This window comes from Ambystoma mexicanum, chromosome 13, assembly GCF_040938575.1.
Source record: "Ambystoma mexicanum isolate Mex_15411 chromosome 13, UKY_AmexF1_1, whole genome shotgun sequence".
NCBI classification, from domain to species: Eukaryota; Metazoa; Chordata; class Amphibia; order Caudata; family Ambystomatidae; genus Ambystoma; species Ambystoma mexicanum.
Window position 1 is genome coordinate 96,152,928 of NC_090938.1, and position 19,738 is coordinate 96,172,665.

The window sequence follows — 19,738 nt, forward strand, 5'->3', positions numbered from 1 at the left end:
ACGTGAAGGCAGTGCAAGGTCAAGTTCAGGCATCACGTGCAATGTGCATGCAATGGGTTGCATGGCTACAAGCAAACCGCCCCTCCCCCTAAGTGGAAATGCAGGGATGCCTTGCATGGCATCAAAAGGATGACCAGAGACCTGTGTATTGGCAGACAGTGTTGACTAGCATCAATTGCATCATCTGAGTCAACTGACAACACAGCAGATGATGATGGGACAGTAAGCAGGACACATGATGAACCCTCAGTAGTACACCCATGTGTGCAGAAGACACTACACCAGTTGGACAGTCAGTGGGCCGGAAACAGGGTGAGGCCTGTGAGCCACACGGACTGCCACACCCTACACATGTGTGGGACGCAGGTCTGAGCCACAGTGGGCATGGGAAGGCTGATGACATGCCATGAAATGTAGGTCACCCTGGACACGTACTACAATGATAATCCACTCAAGGACACATAGGGGCATGCATGGAATGCACATGGAGCATGAATGGGCACTCATGTCCCTGCGGAGCATCTGCCATCTGTACAGTCCAAGTGAGACACCCTGCATCAAGGACAAAGGATGTACCCCACTGCATGTGTCTGGCAGGTTGGCTGGTGGAAGTTAGCATGTACACAGGAGGCATGAACAGGCCATTGGATTACGGCAAAATTATGCACACCACTGCAAAGGTAAAATTGGGGTGCAGGGGGGGTGAAGGGGCAAGGGAGCATGCCTACGTGGAGTACCCGCATGCAGGCAGAGGACACATGCACCTCAGTCATGCCATGAGATGGTCCCAGTGCAGAGAGGAAGGACACCCCAGGCTGCATGCAGAAGGGCCAGTGAGCTGGTACATGGACTGGAAGGGCATCGAGGTGACCAGCATGTGAGTAGGGGGCAAGTGTGGTGATGAGGACAGTACCCATCTGCTCCACATGTCCACCATGCTGCAGAGCAGCCATGCATCAGTGAATCATTGCATTACTTGCACATCTGAACCATATACACATGACATGTAGTGGCAGTCATTCACAGCACATCACACAAGTAAAACACACATGGCCTCCACAAACACGCAGCAACACTCACTGGACTGGGCAGCAAAGTCCTGCATCTCTCCCACTCCTTCGACCAATTCAGGTGGTATGAACTCTGCAACGAGTGACTTGTGCGGAGTGAGGTCTTCCTCCTCAGGTGCCGGCCCACTGCCAGTCACCAGAGTCATGTTGTAATTTGAGGCACGCTTTGCCTTAGTGCTGCATTTGAGGTCATTCCAACGCTTTTTGCACTCTTGCGCCGTGTTCACCTCATGGCCAAATGCACTCACATGTTCCGCAACTTGCTTCCAGTGGGTATCATGATGGGCAGCCGTAGTTTGACAATTAGGCCCCACTAGCATGTCACGGTTGTGGTCCCGCACGTAGTCCACGAGGAAGTCCAGTTCCTGCGCACAGAAAGGCTTCTTCCACAAAGTGCAGGAGGTCGTGGCTGTGTGGGGTCCCAGCCTGTGCTGCAGGTGCAACCTTCCTCCTTTTGGATAGTGGTGCGGACCCTGGCTGGCAAATGCCACCCTGATCAGTATGGACAGTGGCACCAGTGGATTAAACCGAGTGGCAGGTGGAATGATGACCGAAGGCCTGACTTGCGTCAGTGGCTGCTGGGTGCCCTGGAATGCACCCTGAGCAGCAACATCTGCTGTGGCAGGGTCATTGACCACGACTGTCCTGGTTGGTAGACTCACAACCGGGGTGTTGTTGGCGGCATTTGCCCCTGCACTTGCCAGCACCCGGCTGGTCGGGGCAGCAGATGACATTACTGCCCCTGGGACACGTGTCTCGGTCAGGGCAGCCCTGCGTGCACCTACGGTGTTCCTCCTGACCTGATGGAAATCTTCTATGGAGTCTTCAAGTGCCAAAGCAGCCTGCGCTGGCAGACCCTGAGCCTGGGTGGTGGTGTCCACAGCTGCACTTGCAGCTACCACTACCCTTGGGCCCGTGGCAGTCGATGAAACGGACTGCAGGGTCACATGGGTGCCAGTGCCAGATGCAGAAGCTGCATCTCCCGGAACCACAGGGGGTGGTGGCATGACTGCACCAAGACATGGCACAACATCGTGTCGAAGTGGCGCACCCCTGCCTCTTCCCCCTCTGCGGCCACCCTGGTCACCCTGGCCACGTCCCTGACCACGGCCGCCATGAGGAGAACGCCCAGCTGAGGCGCCCCTCACCTTTGGTGGCCTCCTAACCATGGCACAGATGGAGTAGTGCCGGCACAGATGGAGAAGTTCCAATGGGAGGTGTACATGACAATTGTCCTGTGCAATTGGGGTGAAGGGGGTGGGATACAAGATTTTAAAAGCACCCCTGCACCTGCAAGGCTGTATGTGACCCCGGTGATGAAGTGACGGGTCATGCAATGCTCAGGCACCCCAAAACTGCAGTAAAACCGTGCACGCAACCCTGGTAACCCATGTCTGTGGCATTAACCTCCCGCAGTACGCGGTGGCACCCAGGGACATGAAAAACATGTACGTGTGGGACACGCAGGTTACTATGACCTCGAAAATGGGTACGCGATACACAGGGGCACCCGCAGTGGCAAAAATAGCGTGCGCGACTCACCGTCAGACTAGCGTGATAATGAAAAACACGCGTAGCCAATACCCCCGCCAAAAGAAGAGCTACGTCCTTGATCTGCTGTGAAGTTGTGATGGTGCGCGAAATAACACGAAGTAGCAACACACATGTCGGTCTCCAAGAAAGGCACGTACAGCAAACTGCTGGCCCCGCTCACCTTTAACCCGTGCTGAGGGAAACACCCACCCGCGTCACATCACTTACGCACTTAGGCCCTTTCCTCGGATTACACGCATTGACATGCGTACATGCTGTTTTTTCACATGCTGAATCACTATGCACCCGTCATGAGGGAAACACCCATGCACTTAACGTCACAGACGCCCTTATGCGCTAAGGGCCTTTTCTCAAATTACATGCTGATGTGCAGTTTTTTCAAGTGCCAAATCAGTCCGTATCAAGCTGGCCACGCGACAACACACGGAAGACCACGCTCCTGCCCAAAAGGACATTTTCCTGCCCCCCATACCCCCGAGCACGCTCCCACCTGCCATCTGCTGCTGCCTGTCTTCCTGCTGCCCACGTGCCCTGCTATTTGGTGCCTGCACGTCAGCCATCTGCAGGGCTCTTGTTGCTGTGTCCACCCCTGCTGGAACAGAAGACTCCGGACTGGGATATCATCGCTCCACAGCCCAACCCCAGGACCCAGTTGCCCACCCACTCCTGCCTCGGGGGTCGCCATGTCGGGGCAAACACCATCCGAGACCACTGGCGACCCCTAGCCAGAGAGGCAGAGGGCTACCAACTTCACTGATAAGGAAGTTGGTACGCTGATGAAGCAAGTTCTGGGGCATTATGATGCCCTCTTCACACCATCGCGCGCCAACAAGGAATGACGGGAGACGATCTGGGAGGACGTAGTGGTTGCCATCAACACAGAGTGCGTGGCAACCCGCGACATCAAACACGTCCGGAAGCGCTGAGAGGACTTTAGGTCCAAGGCAGAGGATGCAGAGGGGTGCCGGGTCAGCCTGACCAACATCCAGATGAGGGTCCTGAAACGCATAAGCCCAGCGCTCCACGTCCAGATCCTTCAGAGGCAGACCCGTTTGGAGTTGAGCGGTAAGTGGCCATGCATTGCTGTGTGAAACAGGGCATGTTGCAGTGTGCTGGTAATCAGCTAATTGCCTGTATGTGTGACTTAGGCCATGTATGGATGTGTGTGTGCAGGGACATCATGGTAATCCAGGTGAGACCAGTCATGCGTGAACCACATGGATGGTGCATGTGTTCCAATGCGACATGGGGAGCAGCATGCGGAATGCACACATGAATGCATGCCTGTCTCTGTTCTTGGACATGGATGGGGTGTGAGAGATGGGTGGTGCTCTCATGTACATGTATGGTGTACATGTCTGTGTGTCTGAGTAGCGTGTGTGTGACTTTGAAATGCCATGGATACATGACACATTTCCGCGACGATGTGTTGATTCACATATGCAGTCTAGTCATCCTTGTATCCACTGCGTCTATGGTGTACAAGCCCTGATGCATGACCCTCCGGTGATGTGTGTGCATGGGATCAGTATGAGCCATGATGCATGTGAGTTTGAAGCCAACATTTCTGTCAATAGAGGCCCTTGTACATGGATGCTGATGTTGATTGCATGCGCTGTGCCTGTTTCTACATGTGTGTTGCTTGCATTGACCCAGGTTGTGGAGAGACAGGATGAAAGTGACGTTTGACAGTGCCACTAATGTGTTATTGCTTCCTGTCTAGGGGACTATTGTACAGTACCCTGATGCTTGTGTTCTATGTCTCCCTCTACGCAGCGTCGAGTGAAGAAGAGGGTGGAGACGGCGCTGTGAAGCAAAGCGGCGGGGATGCCTCCACCGGGCGGCGACGCAAGGCCCAGCCACCTCCCAGGAATTGCCATCATCTGGGAGCGGGGGGACTGGTACTGCGTCTGCCACTACGGCTGTAGCGGAAGGGCCGGTTGAGCCCCCACAGGGGCTTGCAATGGCGGAAGACGGTGCAGAGACATCCAGGTTGGTGGTCTCCACAGAGGAGGAGGAGGCCGCTACTAAGCCGCACATGGGGCCTGGTGGAGGTAGTACCACTGGTACAAGTGGTGCAGTCCAGGGCCCGGGGCAGGAGGCAGTACAGGTCTCCACGGAGGGGCCTGTGCATGTCACTGTCCCTGATCCTGGGACTGCACCACCATGCACCAGCAGGGATGCCCCGTCCCAGGCCCGTCCACAGGTAGGGGGGAGGCCCACGTCATCTGGCACTCCACTACCTGCGGACGAGGAGACCCCTGACCGTATGGGTTCCGTCCTGATTGGTGTCGCGTTGCGCACGTGTGTCATTGGTGATGACGTGCGTGCTTCCTGGGGGGACCATGCACGCCATCATGAAGAGCTGCGTGGCAACGTGGTACAGTTGGGAGGGGCCCTGGTCGGAGGGTTCCTACATGTGTCGAGCAATCTGGCGGCCCTCTCCTCCTCTGTGGAGACTATGCGCCAGTCGTTCTCGCTGTCATCTTCCGGCCCAGATTCCACCAGGGCCCCCTGTGGACCTGGCCCGACCAACGCAGCCAGCTTGGTTGAGCTCCCATCCCTGCCACAGTTGGGAGTCAGAGGTCCAGCAGGGGTGGACACCCCAGCAACTGGACCCCAGCAGATGGAGGATGTGCCGGCATCATCGGCCAGGGCACATGGACAGCAGCAGCAGGCTCAAGGTGGAAGCGATGATGGCTCGGGGCCATCAACATCAGAGGGGCAGGCATCGGCCGGTGGGCAGGAGAACCCTGGAATGGGAGTGTTTTCTGTGTGGCAGCGGTTGGACCAGCGGATAGATGCGGAGCGGTGGCGGGAGGAAGAGGCGTGGCTCACCATGGTCAGGGCGGAGTTCTCCATGCCCCGTTGAGGCGGGCTGAGTGCCTCGAGGCAACTCGCAGGGAGTTGGAACAGGCCGTGACTGCATCCCTGCGAAACCTCTGGGCCAGGGACGTCATTTCACCAAAATGCCAGGGGTAGCGGAAGTGACATCACACGAACCTTGGCCCCTGGTGACATCACAGGAAGTGATGTAATTTGATCCCACCCCGAAGTGATATCGCTGGATGCGATGGCACGCTACCTTTCACCCATTGACAAAACAAGAAGTGCTATCACATAGCATTACAAAAAATATGGTGAAATATTATATCACTATAATGTGATGTACATTTCATACAACAATGGATCACCATATGTATCGTTAAGATCAGTGTGTATAGGCCCATATTACCAAATTACTGTGAATGCAAGCAGACGTCCATGACCAAATGATAATGATGTGTTATTATATAGCACTTATGCTTAAACGCTTTATATAGAAAAAATATACACCCAATATCACCCAACCTGTGTTGGTACTCATTTATCGACCTCAGAAGGATGAAAGGCTGAGTTGAGGCATTTAAGAACAGACTAAATCAGTGACTCACCCCTTGAAGTGTGCCTGAAATAAACCTTTAATGAGTCTATCAATTATTGTATAGAATTCCAGAAATTCCTAAAATTGGTATTCCTAATCTTTCTTATTTAGGGTCAGTGCTGAAAGTGTTAGACTTGTGTCACTCCTTTTCTTCCTTTTTTTAAGGGGCTTTAACAAGAAAGCCAGCCCCTCTGAAACTAAAGAGCCACATGGTGCTGGCCAAAGCCCATGAGCTTGCATTACAAAAAAAATAAATAATATTACTTCTTTTTTTTCCTAGAGGTCGCAAGGGTGACCACAGAGGTCGCAAGTGAGACCCCTAAATGACGTCCCAGGGCAGAGGCCCGCCTCCGGGACATTGACATGGACTGTTGGGGAGGGACATGAGTCGGGGCCTGCTGGCAGGTGCCTATCACTGCTGGGTGGGTGAGTGGGTGGGGGGACATGAGTCGGGGCCTGCTGGCAGGTGCCTGTCACTGCTGGGTGGGTGGGGGTGCAGGGGGACATGAGTCGGGGCCTGCTGGCAGATGCTTGTCACTACTGGGTGGGTGAGTGGGTGGGGGGACATGAGTTGGGGCCTGCTGGCAGGTGCCTGTCACTGCTGGGTGGGTGAGTGGGTGGGGGGACATTGGTCGGGCCTGCTGGCAGGTGCCTGTCACTGCTGGGTGGGTGGGGGTGCAGGGGGACATGAGTCGGGGCCTGCTGGCAGGTGCCTGTCACTGCTGGGTGAGTGAGTGGGTGGGGGGACATGAGTCGGGGCCTGCTGGCAGGTGCCTGTCACTGCTGGGTGGGTGGGGTGCAGGGGGACATGTGTCGGTACTCACTTGTGCATGGTGACATGTGGGGTGGCTGAGGGGCTTGGCCAGGGTGGATGGGCTGCCTGCGGGGCATGGCCAAGGGTGCAGGCTAGTCCTCTGTCTTGTGGGCTGCCTGCAGGGCCTGGGGAGGGGTGAGAGGGCACACCTGGGAGGACACACACTGCCAATTCACGTTGGGGCTCACCAGGAGTACACGTACTCCTCCTGTGGCAGCGAAAACTAGTGTAAACCTCCCCGCGCACTCCCGAAATACTCGTACCCCGCTCCCCAAGGCCTATCGCGTGTGTTACTTCACGCGCACCCCCGAAATACACGTACCCCGCTCCCCAAGGCCTATCGTGTGTGATTCTCCACGCGCACCCCTCGAAATACACGTACCCCTCTCCCCAAGGCCTATCGTGTGTGATTCTCCCCGCGCACCCCTCGGAATACATGTACCCCGCTCCCCAAGGCCTATCGCGTGTGAGTCTCCCCGCGCACCCCCCCAGGATACACGTACCCCGCTCCTCAAGGCCTAACGCATGTGATTCTCCATGCGCACCCCTCGGAATACACGTACCCCGCTCCCCAAGGCCTACTGCATGTGATTCTCCCCGCGCAACCCTCAGAATACACGTACCCCGCTCCCCAAGGCCTACCGTGTGTGATTCTCCCTGCGCACCCCACGGAATACACGTACCCCGCTCCCCAAGGTCTATCGCGTGTAATTCTCACCGCGCACCACTCAGAATACACGTACCCCGCTCCCCAAGGCCTATCGTGTGTGATTCTCCCCGCGCACCCCTCGGAATACACGTACCCCGCTCGCACAAGGCCTATCGCGTGTGATACTTCACGCGCACCCCCGAAATACACGTGCCCCACTCGCACAACGCCTATCGCGTGTCAAACTTCCCGCGCACCCCCCAAATGCACTGTCCCAGCCCTGTGAACTGGTGCAGGGTTAGCACGGCCCTTTGCGCTGCATTGGGGATTTCAATGCCTTATCCTTGTGCAAGGGGCGTTCCTGGGGGCGTAGCTGCCGCTGCGGGATGTTCTCTGCGCCAGCGCTCAAAATGGCTTTGATATTCCATGAATACGCAGTGTGCCAGAATGCTGTTTAGCGCACACGGCTGACGCACGCTGGCGCACGCTAGCTCTCTGCACTGCTCGGGTGCGCTGCCTCTGCGCTGAAATCTATGAATTATCCTGAAAATGTTCATCAGCCTCTGTTTGAACCAAAGAATGTCAGACTTAGTCCAGTGCATAATGGGCAACCTGGCATCATCCCCCCCGACCACCACAAGCACAAGGAAGGTGTCCAAAATGTACAAGGAGCAAGCACTTGGGCATCGCGGGGAGCGGCACAGCACATACGCGAAGAAAGTGCATGCGAAGGGACTTCGCCGCGGGGGACCAGACAGTGCGCAGATGTGTTACCGCTCTCCTCAGCGAAAACAGGCAGATAAACCCAGTAAAGCCATTACATGCCAAGAATTAATCATCATACGGAAGGCGCAAACTTCACAGCGCAAGCAGTGTTTATTGCTTCGATCCACACCTCCACACTAATCAATGGGGAATTCCCTTCTACAGCGCAAAGGGCCTAATTCACACAGGCGTTTTATAATGGCAGAACGCCATTGGAAAACATTCAGGGAATCCAAGACTCAGTGCACCGCCGGTTCCCGGAATAGGCTGCAATGATACCTTTTGAATGGCCGATGGACGTTCACAAAAATCAGGCTGTTTCGAATGCTCCGGTCTTGCAAAATTGAGCATCCCAAACCAAACGATTGCTTACATCAGGGCTTCTGCAGGACACTGAAATCTCATATCCTATTAATTTCCTATTGCAAAATGATACATCGGTCCGCAAACCTTAACATAATGTAGCATTGCAACCGGGGCTGCTTTGCGCTGCACGGGCCCAGTTACCACACGCATGTCCCTGATAGCAGTGTGTGAACTTTGATAAAATACCACCTGCTTCAGCTGTTAACTTGTGGCTTGATTCATGGCGCTGGGCAGCAGTTGGCGAGAACCTGCAGTAATCATGTTGAGTTATGAAAGATAATTATGCGGCCTCAGTTTCTGATTAACGTAATTAGATTTTAATGTGTGTGTGTGCGTGCGTGCGTGCGTGCGCGCGCGCGCAAACACGGTTTGCTACACTGCGCTGTGTGCCGTGCTGTGGTCAGCAAAGTACGGCAGAGTCCACCACAGGGTGGGCCGCGCGTACAGCAGAGCACCTCGTCACGTCCTGGAACGAGCTTCCGGATGTCACTCAAGACCATGGAAACGCTAGCGCTGCTTGATGAACAACAGGCCGTCGATATCACTCAGCGTTGATGCATCAGGTGTTGGAATTGGTGGGCGCCATGTTGCTTCACCTACAAAAATGTAAAAGTGCTAAGTTTAGTTGTGGCAAATTGACTATTGGATGTTCACTTTAAAAAAAATCTTTTTATGGGTGTCACCTCCATGAGTCCCTTCCGGTTGCGCTACCAACCATACGGTTTTTGCTGCTGTTATTATCGTTATTTTATTTATTGGGAGAGGACCTAGATCCGGGAAGCAACAGCGTGCTTTACAATCATATTGGGGAGAACACAGTGAGGGAAGCACAGAAAAAATTAGCAGGCAGCTAAAAAAAAGGGGCGTGCGGGCAATTGGCTGCAAGGGATCTGCAGCGTGTTGAAGGCCCAACTCAGAGTTCCCCATCCCACATAGGGTACAGAACATAGTCTGCAGCCAAGCCCTCAGAACAGCATCCAGTAATGTCAGAGCCAAAGCCATTCTCTGTGCACATATCCCAATCCACCAGCGTCAACAGGGCCTGCCCTGTGCAAGTCAGGCTTTGCGCATAGTACTGTGTATTCATGTTGACAGTGTGCATAGGGACTATACGTGTGTATTGGCCTCAGGGCATGAAGTGTGCCTATGCTCTGTGAGGAGTGAACAATGGCCTGAAAATGTTTTTTCATTTTTATTGTTTCATTTGTATAGCGCCCAGACCTGGAGGTATCACAGCGCTTGTACAGGAAATGAGAGAGAAAAGAGTCAATACAGTAAATAGCATTGAGTACATACAATACATACAATAGCATATTCCACAAGGTGAAAGACCGCGCAAAGGGTCACAAACATAAGAGTATATCTTGAAAATACACTCCGGTAAACTCCTGCCTCGTGATAGGAAGGGGCTACTTCAGGTATGTAAGCAAACATGAAATGACAAAATAAGTATGAGTGCACATTGTGGCAAAGACTTGCCTGTGGTACGGGTGGCTACATCAGGTATGTAGGCAAACATGAAATGACAAAATAAGTATGAGAGCACATTCTGGTAAAGCCTCACCTCATGGTACGGGTGGCTACTATCGGTATGCAAGTAAACATGAGTGACCATGCGTATGAGTGCACATTCTGTAAATCCTTGCCTCATGGTACGAGCGGCTACTACAGGTATGCAAGTAAACATGAGTGACAATACGTATGAGTGCACATTCTGTAAAGCCTTGCCTCATGGTACGAGCGGCTACTACAGGTATGCAAGTAAACATGAGTGACAATACGTATGAGTGCACATTCTGTATAGCCTTGCCTCATGGTACGGGCGGCTACTGAAGGTATGCAAGTAAACATGTGTGACAATACGTATGAGTGCACATTCTGTAAAGCCTTGCCCCATGGTACGGGCGGCTACTACAGGTATGCAAGTAAACATGAGTGACAATACGTATGAGTGCACATTCTGTAAAGCCTTGCCCCATGGTACGGGCAGCTACTACAGGTATGCAAGTAAACATGAGTGACAATACGTATGAGTGCACATTCTGTAAACCCTTGCCTCATGGTCCGGGCAGCTTCTACAGGTATGCCACATGTAAATATGCTGTTGTTAAGTATTCAGGAGTGGCCCTCGCCTTTTGATCTAGTGTGCTGTAATAAGTTAAACATGTACATAACCAGATCATTATAGGAATATAAATACTTGACAACAAATAATTAATTTATAACGTAAAGGCCAATAAAATCTTGTTTGCAAAATTCGGTGAATCGGAAATATAACTTTTACTGGGTTGTTTTGGCAAAGAAAACATTATTTTTTAGACTACTATGTAGATGAGAAAATCAAACAAACTAGAGAATGTCAACATGGTGACCAAAAAAAAACAAAGAGATACGTTCATGGGCAACTTAAATGGTTCCTGTCTAGGGAGGTAGGAAGCAAGCCAAGTCCAATACTCATATCTCGAAGAGTAATGCGCTATGGGCCTTATAACGAACTTGGTGGTGAATCTGCAGATTTACAATCCGGTTTGTTTACCGTTACCACACTCAGTACCGTGGGTTTACACTGGGATTAGGGGTGGTTGCACAGTTGTGTACGTCCCCATTTTTGGAATCCATAGGACTGTATGGGGATTTTTGAGGGATTTACCGCAAGCAGTAATTCTGCATGCTAAATCTTCCCATTTATGACCATAAAGTGCAGGATTTACCACCAGCATTTTGATGGAGATGAATACTCCACGTCAAGGTCAAACTCGGAATTTTACAGTGCAGCAAAATTGGCAGTTATTCTCTTACCGCTTATAAAAGTGGCAGTGGTCACGCCTTGGAATATTATATCAGTAATGGAATTTCTGCCACTTTTTTACCACAGAACCCAACTCATATTGAGACCCTGTATGGTCATAACCGTGGCCAATTGAATTGGTGTTGTTTTTATAATTAATCATATGATTAATATGGAGATCGGGTCAAGTAGGATAAACTTAGTTCTGTAGCATGAACTTCACATCAGCTTGACATCAGAGTCAGTATACTTTTTTACCCACACATGTTGGACACATTGATAATGTGTGACTCCAGCACATGAACTTTTTCCTTTTCCTTGCAGCGGCAAGTCCTGTAGTGATCTGAAACAGGTTCAGGGAAGGGCTTTGATTCGATGTCAGTTTCTCTGTTTTTCGGTAGGTCCCAAACAAGAGGCGAGTCAGCCTCCAGAACTCCTTTTCTCATGCTAAACTCCTGGCAGCACTTAGAGTTGGACTGGAAATGCCCATTCCAAGATGGCGGAAGGAATTCACTCCCCAACTCAAAATGGTGTAAAGGTGCTAGATCATGAGGAAGTTCAGCAAGTGGCTCTCTTAAAAGTGGGCATTCAGGCAGCAGTTCCTTTATGTGTCCCCTGTCCTTTCTGCTGATCTGCACTTCCTATGTTGACCGTCACAGTCTTTCCTTACTTCTGCTTCTGAAGCCTTCCTTTAAACCTTCCTGTCTAGTCTTACAGTGTTAGGATGTGTACTGCTCTTGAAGCTGCTGCCATGAAGTCCTGACTTCCTGCAACCGCCTACAATTCCCTTGCACCAACATCTCGGACTAGAAGGATACCCTTCCTATCAAGTCTTCAGCTGAGGTAATTCCTTTCAGGGTTTTCCACCAAAGGGGTGGCAGGCACCCTTATTTTTGGAATCAACTGCTCATGAGCTCTTTAATCAGTTGTTGGTAATGTGGCACCTGGATTCAACCAGCTACATCACTTATCTATAAGCAAAAGAAAAGTGTCCTTATGAGACAGGCCCGGGCATTTTCTCAACTGGTTTGCTAGATGCCATGCAGAGACTCACAATGCCTGTAATTACACCAGCACAGCATACATTGTATAATTTCACAGACTTTGGCACACCTGGCTTTGATCATTGTGCAATTTACAAGTTCTTACCACATTTTCTTATCCTTATTAAGGCCACTCCGAGAGGTTGCTTTGGAGCAAACCTATGCAAAATTACATCTTCTACACTCGGCAACGCCCAATTGATGTCCGTCAAGAGCACCAGCTTAACATGTCCAGATTTTTAAACAACACAACTTTGCTTTCAAGATTTGGCAATTTTGCCTCCTTTAACTGCTTAATGTATAACACTTCAGTTTCTTTAGTATGTTAAGACTGTCTTGTATTTAAATTGGCAGTAGCTGTCTGAATTGCTGTCGATTATCCTTCTGAAAGTATTTGGATAACCTACTTCCCCAAATTTGCATCTTTCCGCTTGATGCCTGCTGTGAAAGATAATTCTGCGCAGAAACATCTGTGTTCGTTCAATCGTATTTCGAAGTTATTGCCTCTATGCTGTGCATCCGCCCAAAATCACAAGAGATCATGCACATTACATTTTGGATCTTAGCAGAGACATTACACTGTATGCGTTCCGCCGGCTCGAAGAATGGGCTGCCGCACGAAGCAGTAATGAGCAGGCTTGCCTTCCGTTGCCAGTCACTGAAAGTCATGGACGATCGATTGGCTGGTACAATACAAAAGACTTGGCTTATCCCAAAGCCATGCTGCTTACTATTACAACCGAATGAAGATTACATTTGAACAAAGAATTTTCATACCAGGTTATTGCCCCTTTATCATAGCATTACCAATGACTGCAAGGTTTGAAAAAGACATATACATGTATGGGGCTGATTAACTAAATGAGTAGCTTAAGTAAGACTACATTCATTAAGCTCAACAAAAAAGGTGTAAATAGACTTAGGTACTTCTGTAAGCTGCTTATTTTGCTTAGTAAATCAGTTCCGCATATATATTTGTATTGGGCTGATTTACTAAGCTCAAAAAATAGTGTAAGTGTAACTAAATTTACTATGCTCAACAAAAGAATATTGTAAGTAAAACTAAATTTACTAAGGTCAACAAAAGAATAGTGTACGTAAAACTAAATTTACTAAGCTCAACAAAAGAATAGTGCAAGTAAAACTAAATTTACTAAGCTCAAAAAAGAATAATGTAAGTAAAACTAAATTACTAAGCTCAACAAAAGAATAGTGTAAGTGAAACTAAATTTAATATGCTCAACAAAAGAATAGTGTACGTAAAACTAAATTTACTAAGATCAACAAAAGAATAATGTAAGTAAAACTAAATTTACTAAGCCCAACAAAAGAATAGTGTAAGTAAAACTAAATTCACTATGCTGTACAAAAGAAAAGTGTAAGTAAAACTAAATTTACTATGCTCAACAAAAGAATATTGTAAGTAAAACTAAATTTACTAAGGTCAACAAAAGAATAGTGTACGTAAAACTAAATTTACTAAGCTCAACAAAAGAATAGTGCAAGTAAAACTAAATTTACTAAGCTCAAAAAAGAATAATGTAAGTAAAACTAAATTACTAAGCTCAACAAAAGAATAGTGTAAGTGAAACTAAATTTAATATGCTCAACAAAAGAATAGTGTACGTAAAACTAAATTTACTAAGCTCAACAAAAGAATAGTGTAAGTAAAACTAAATTCACTATGCTGTACAAAAGAAAAGTGTAAGTAAAACTAAATTTACTAAGCTCAAAAAAGTGTAAGTAGAAGGCACTTACTTAAGCTACTTATTTAGCTTATGAACTCAGCCCTGTATAAATATATATATTCAGTGAAAAAATGTAGCTTAAGTGATATTATGGCTATGGAATAGTGGAACAAAGCACTTAGAATTCAGCAAGTTTTGGTAGGTTCGCCACTTCAACTATGAGGCCCTTGTCGCACACCCCATGATCACAATGATGACATCACAGATATATGATGTAATATATAAAATGATCATTCTGGCTATTGTGGAACATAAAGTCTCACCTGATGTGAACAGGGAGGGGAAGGGGGTGGGGGGGTATAGGGTCACTGGAATGGAATATCATTTTATATGTGTAGCTGTTTCCCTCAGAGGACCACCCGGAGTTTCATCCACATACGCACTCTAAATAAGTATGTTGCAGTATTTGTTACATGTACCTGTGTCCTCAGATGACTGCCTGAGGTGATGGCGGTACACACCTGGAATGTCTTCCCCTGAATACCAGTTAGTTCCTCGACACTGAATTTTTAAGTTGGATCTGTTTAATCGTTATTTATGCCACATTTTATTTCTTGTTCCTTGCTTACGTGTCTATTATCGCACGGCACTATGATCTTTATTCAATTCTAGCCGCTCATCCAAGATTCCTGAGTTCTGATGCCTGCTGTTCTTCTTCATCGAATAGTGGGATCTTGAGCCTCAGCCCGAGCCAGCAGTTTACGCGGGCCGCACCTGGTTTACGTGGCCTGTCTTTGCTATCATCTGAGAACCAGGGGGTGCTCGAGGACATGGCACTCCAGGGTTCATGTTTCTGTAGTCTCCAGCTGTCTCCTTTCTCGGACAGGGGAGAACAGTCCAATATCCTTTTTAAAGAGCCCATCTAATCCCACAGCGGAGCTTGATGGTTTAGTGGATGAAACACAGAGTAAACACAAACACTACACATAAACAATAAATACACTACTTCCCCACCCGGGTGTCTGCATCTTTATGCATTGATTTTCCTCTGGGAACCAGCCATGTAGCTCCCCCTAGCCGGAGAAGGCACATCCTCTCTGTGGCACTGTGCTACTCCTTCCAGGATTGTGGAGGTTATTCTTTAGTTTTGGCGCTCCACACATCAGCCCAAACTATTGCATTGAAGTACAGCTAGAAGGGAGATGGGTTATGAGGAGGGACACACACCTTGTGGCTCTTGTTAGGTTATTGATCCACACATTGACTGCCCATAGCAAGGGTAATCCCTATGGCAATTTCCACCCACTACCTGACTACATCTGCCCAAAACACAATGCCCTGGAATCTCTCTGAGCTATCTTCATCTAACAGTAACATCCAGCGTAGTGCTGTGAGGGCTTGCTTGTGTTTTTTCAACCCATCCAACGTCTTAATTACAGCTTTAAACGTGTTACTGGTGTAATAAAATTGTCTTAACCAAGCGTGCCTTCACAAACTTTAGGTATAAGCAGACTTTTATTTACTGAACTCCTGTTAACAACAAGCATTGTCAAATCCAACAGTTTTGGCTTGTGAATAGGTTCAGCTACCACATTCCCAGGCACTCATAGCATTTTGCAGCTGTTACCGTCTTGTGGGCAAGTACTATCACTACGCCAGTGCCTGGCAAATGTCTTTCCCATGCCTTCACAAAAGCCAAAACTGTTGCTTTTGTGGTGCTTGTTTAAAGATGGTATTTGCTTTATAGTTAATTGCTAGCTTGGTAAGTTAAAAGGTGACACTTAATTTGCTATTCTGTGCTCTTCTTTTTCCATCAACGAGAAGCATTATTGTGGTGCCTTTGGTTGCACTTTTTTACACTTTTTTACAAGATTACTGTGATTCTTCTAACAGAGCCCATCGCACTACAGGGACAACCGCCCATATTCCAAGAGGGCGTCCTTGCTCCATGTACCCAGCGGTGACGTCGCACTACCCAACCATAGAGGCGTGTCAGTAGCCCCTACACTTCTACAGAAACAGCTCCACTTTCAACTTGCCCCACCTTCAAGGGTATTCGCATAAGGTGAGTGGTACTTACCTTTGGAAGAGTCGCCTTCCTCAGCTTCTTTGGAAGCCATGGCCATCCTCCCAGAGCCTACCCTCTGGGTCTCTTCATTTTATCCTTTTTAAACTTCACCATAACTTACATGTTTGTTCTTCTTTTAGAGAGAGACAAGGTTCAAGGCCCAGAAGAAGGCGCACTTACCTGTTGCCGAAACGTCCATGGACCCAGCAATCAAGAGTCCACAACACATCTTGGGATTTCCACCACAGCGTAGACCCAGGATTGGTGACTTTTTCCTGCAGCGCGACCTAATTTTGAGGACACATATTTGCACTTACAATTGATCCTGCACTAATTCTCCTTTCTTCTCTTTTCATATGTCTTTAATAATTGCGACCATCTGTTTTTTGAAGTACCTTCTGTATCTACAACAATGCACATTAATACCGTTTTTGGGACTAATTGACGGCACTCGTACTGTGCACTGTCCATTCTTGTTACATTTTCATTATTTTTTTTGTTTAAATATGTTAAGTTCGGCACATGTTAAATTGCTAAGAATGAAACGATTAGCACCATAATGTTTGACTATATGTAATTAGTAACAACATGAACAACATTAATTATACAGCCAATTAAAGAGGGCTGCCTTGATATATACAAGGTGTAGCTTCCTTTAGTTGCATAATGACTGTATGAACCTAAAATTAGACCTGGTATGGCTTCAAAGGGTAGATCAATTCTAGGCAACATATCTGACTAATCAATACATATATTAACCATGGTATGTTTAAACTAATAAGTGGCAGCACCACTTTCTGTTTCTTACACTTAATTGCCCAGCAGTACTATTTCTTGGCTTTTTTAACCCCTTAAGTGCCAAGGACGAGTATGCTCGGCCTTTTTTTCATAGACTTGCATAATAGCCCTGCACTTACCTGAAGACATTTGTTTTTCAAAAAACATTATTTCAGATTTGATTCGAAATTGGATATGTATTGAGTGCGAGCCTAGCGTTGAGAAGCAACGCAGAGCTGCGTATAGGTAGGAGTAGGGGCTAATAGGTATACATTAGATCTTTACGGGCAGGAATGAATTATCCTGACATAGCATTTGTTATCGGCATTCTGAGGTCAGCCAGTCAGTGTGTGTGTCTGTGTGTGTCTGTTTAAGTGAGCATGGAAGTGACTGAGTAAGCATGTGAGCGAGTGTGTATGGCGCTGTATAGATGGATGGATAGATGGATGGATCGATAGATAGATAGATAGATAGATAGATAGATAGATAGATAGACAGACAGACAGACAGACAGACAGACAGACCAATATGGTACTAAGTCTGGATAGGGTTCCAATACTTATGTCACAGTCAGACTCTCCTTGGGAACAGTAATTATGGTACAGTGGACCTCTCCTTGGGAACAGCAACTTTTCAGATGCCTGTAACCTTTTAATCATTTGGCCAACATTTACAAAATCTTTACCAAATAATAATTGGCACAACTCTAAATGTTCTTGTAACATTTCATGAGATTCCATCAAGAGAGTCAAGTTATATATAGTATGAGGAATCCCCAAATTTGTGACACAATGCAATTTCTCAGAGACCGCCCTTTACCTACATCTACTTCTCAAACTGCCGGACACGTTCACGCCAAATGGGCGCAAACACCTTGCATCTGGTGTTGACCCAGATTTAATTCGGTTTTTAGTGGAAACCTATCTAGCAGTTCATTTTAAATCTGGCCAAAGTCCCACAGTGACAGCTGGGTGACCCCGAACTGTTCGAGGACCCCTTGAACCATTCTCAGGGCCTTGACTTGCAGGCAGACCTCTCTTTGTTCAAATCACTTGGAATTATCAAATGAAATAGAGTTATTAGTTCTAATGTCTCATAAGAACTAAAAAAACATTGGATTGAGTAAATTGTAAAATCAGACAATTGCTTATATGTTCAAAAATGAATGGCCCTAAGCCACCGCTGGCATTCATCTTTCAGTAGCAACAGGATCAAGAAAAGTATCCACAGCAACTGTTATATTTTAAGATGTGACAGTCGAACATGTGACCTTTTTCATACACTCCTGGTGTTTGTATACAAAAGGAGCAACACACAGAAGGATTTACTCGTATGCAGCGATGACAATAGGCGTCTCTAAAAAGATACACCCAGAACCGAAAATGACCCTTAGATGCATTGAAGTCATTGCAATTATGTTACTGGCAAATTGGATAGATAGGTTAGAAAATGTTCCCCCGCTGCGAATGAATAACTTATCCTGCTATCTTTGAATAGTTAGAATACACATTTATCAGAGGGATATCCCGAAATGTACCTTTTAGTCCACCATAACATGCTAAGTATATTTGCTTTTTATGATTTGCTATTGGACAATCAGGGCAGTGTAAACTCTTCATTCTATTAGATCTGGTAATATGTACTTTTGATTTGCATAAATATGAAATATATGAGCAGACCAATATCTATACACCAGATTGTAATGGGGAGCTCGTGTGTTTACAGAAATGCGATGATCATATTGTCACATATAGCGCTTCAAGAACTATACAGTGTTTTAAATATCCGACAACTAATGTGACGTGAGACGGGTCGGGTGTTATCGGCCCGGGCAACCCAGGGTGCGCCAATCAGATTCGAAAGACGGGGGCTGAAATCTCTGATCTCAGGTCGCGTTCTACAGAACCCGCAGGCTGCCGGCCGACTGCGGGTCGCCATATAAAATAAAATACCCCACAACTCCCTCCATCCACTTACATTTTGGAGGTGGCGACGGCATAGGCCACTGCCCGCAGCTGCTCCCCGTAATCCTGAGCGCTCCAGTTGGCTGCCATGGAAAGGAAGAGGAACTCGTCTTAACTTTCCATGCTGGCCATCTTGGGAAAGGATTTTCCTTCGTTCAACTGGACGCGTGCAAAGCTTTTTTTTTTTAGCACCTTGGGTTGCCACTTTGGTAACTCTGGGTGCTAATGGCGTCAATACCTGATCCGGCCCGCCGGATCAGGTGTTAATGTCACATTAGTTGTGAGCTATTTGAACGACTGTAAATCTCTTGACACGCTGTACGTGGCAGTATGTACATCGGATTTCTGTAAACACATGAGCAGAAATATGTTTTGCTACACTACTTTTAATTGTGCATTTTAATGGTGTTACAGTTAACACCAGCCCATATGAATTCACAGTGTTTTATTAGGAATATGACCAGGTCTTCCAGCCCATCCTTGGAAATGTATGAGGTTGATCATTCTGCAAGTACTGATAACTAACCAGTGCATTTGGCCACATGTTTTATGGAAACAAGTACAGGATTTTTGTTGTGTATATATATCGACGGTTGACATTTCTGATATTTAGCTGGTACAATATAATTGAATGATACAATGTCAACATTTTAGGCAGGGAGGATTATCTGAATTTAGTATAACATATTGTAGAATTATGCACACTCAACTGACTTTTTTTTATGTAACTTCTTTACTAATGTTCTATTTATCATACAGCTATTGTTT

General features: G+C 47.6%; 1 long non-coding RNA gene across 1 annotated transcript in view; it reads left to right on the forward strand.

Annotated features, from left to right (window-relative positions):
* LOC138520929 (uncharacterized) overlaps positions 1-17,239 on the forward strand; it is a 92,947-nt gene extending 75,708 nt beyond the window's left edge. Inside the window, exons 2-3 of the long non-coding RNA XR_011282892.1 lie at positions 16,055-16,226; positions 16,370-17,239. This is a non-coding gene — a long non-coding RNA (uncharacterized lncRNA). The remainder of the gene's footprint in view (positions 1-16,054; positions 16,227-16,369) is intronic.
* Positions 17,240-19,738: the final 2,499 nt, after the last annotated feature.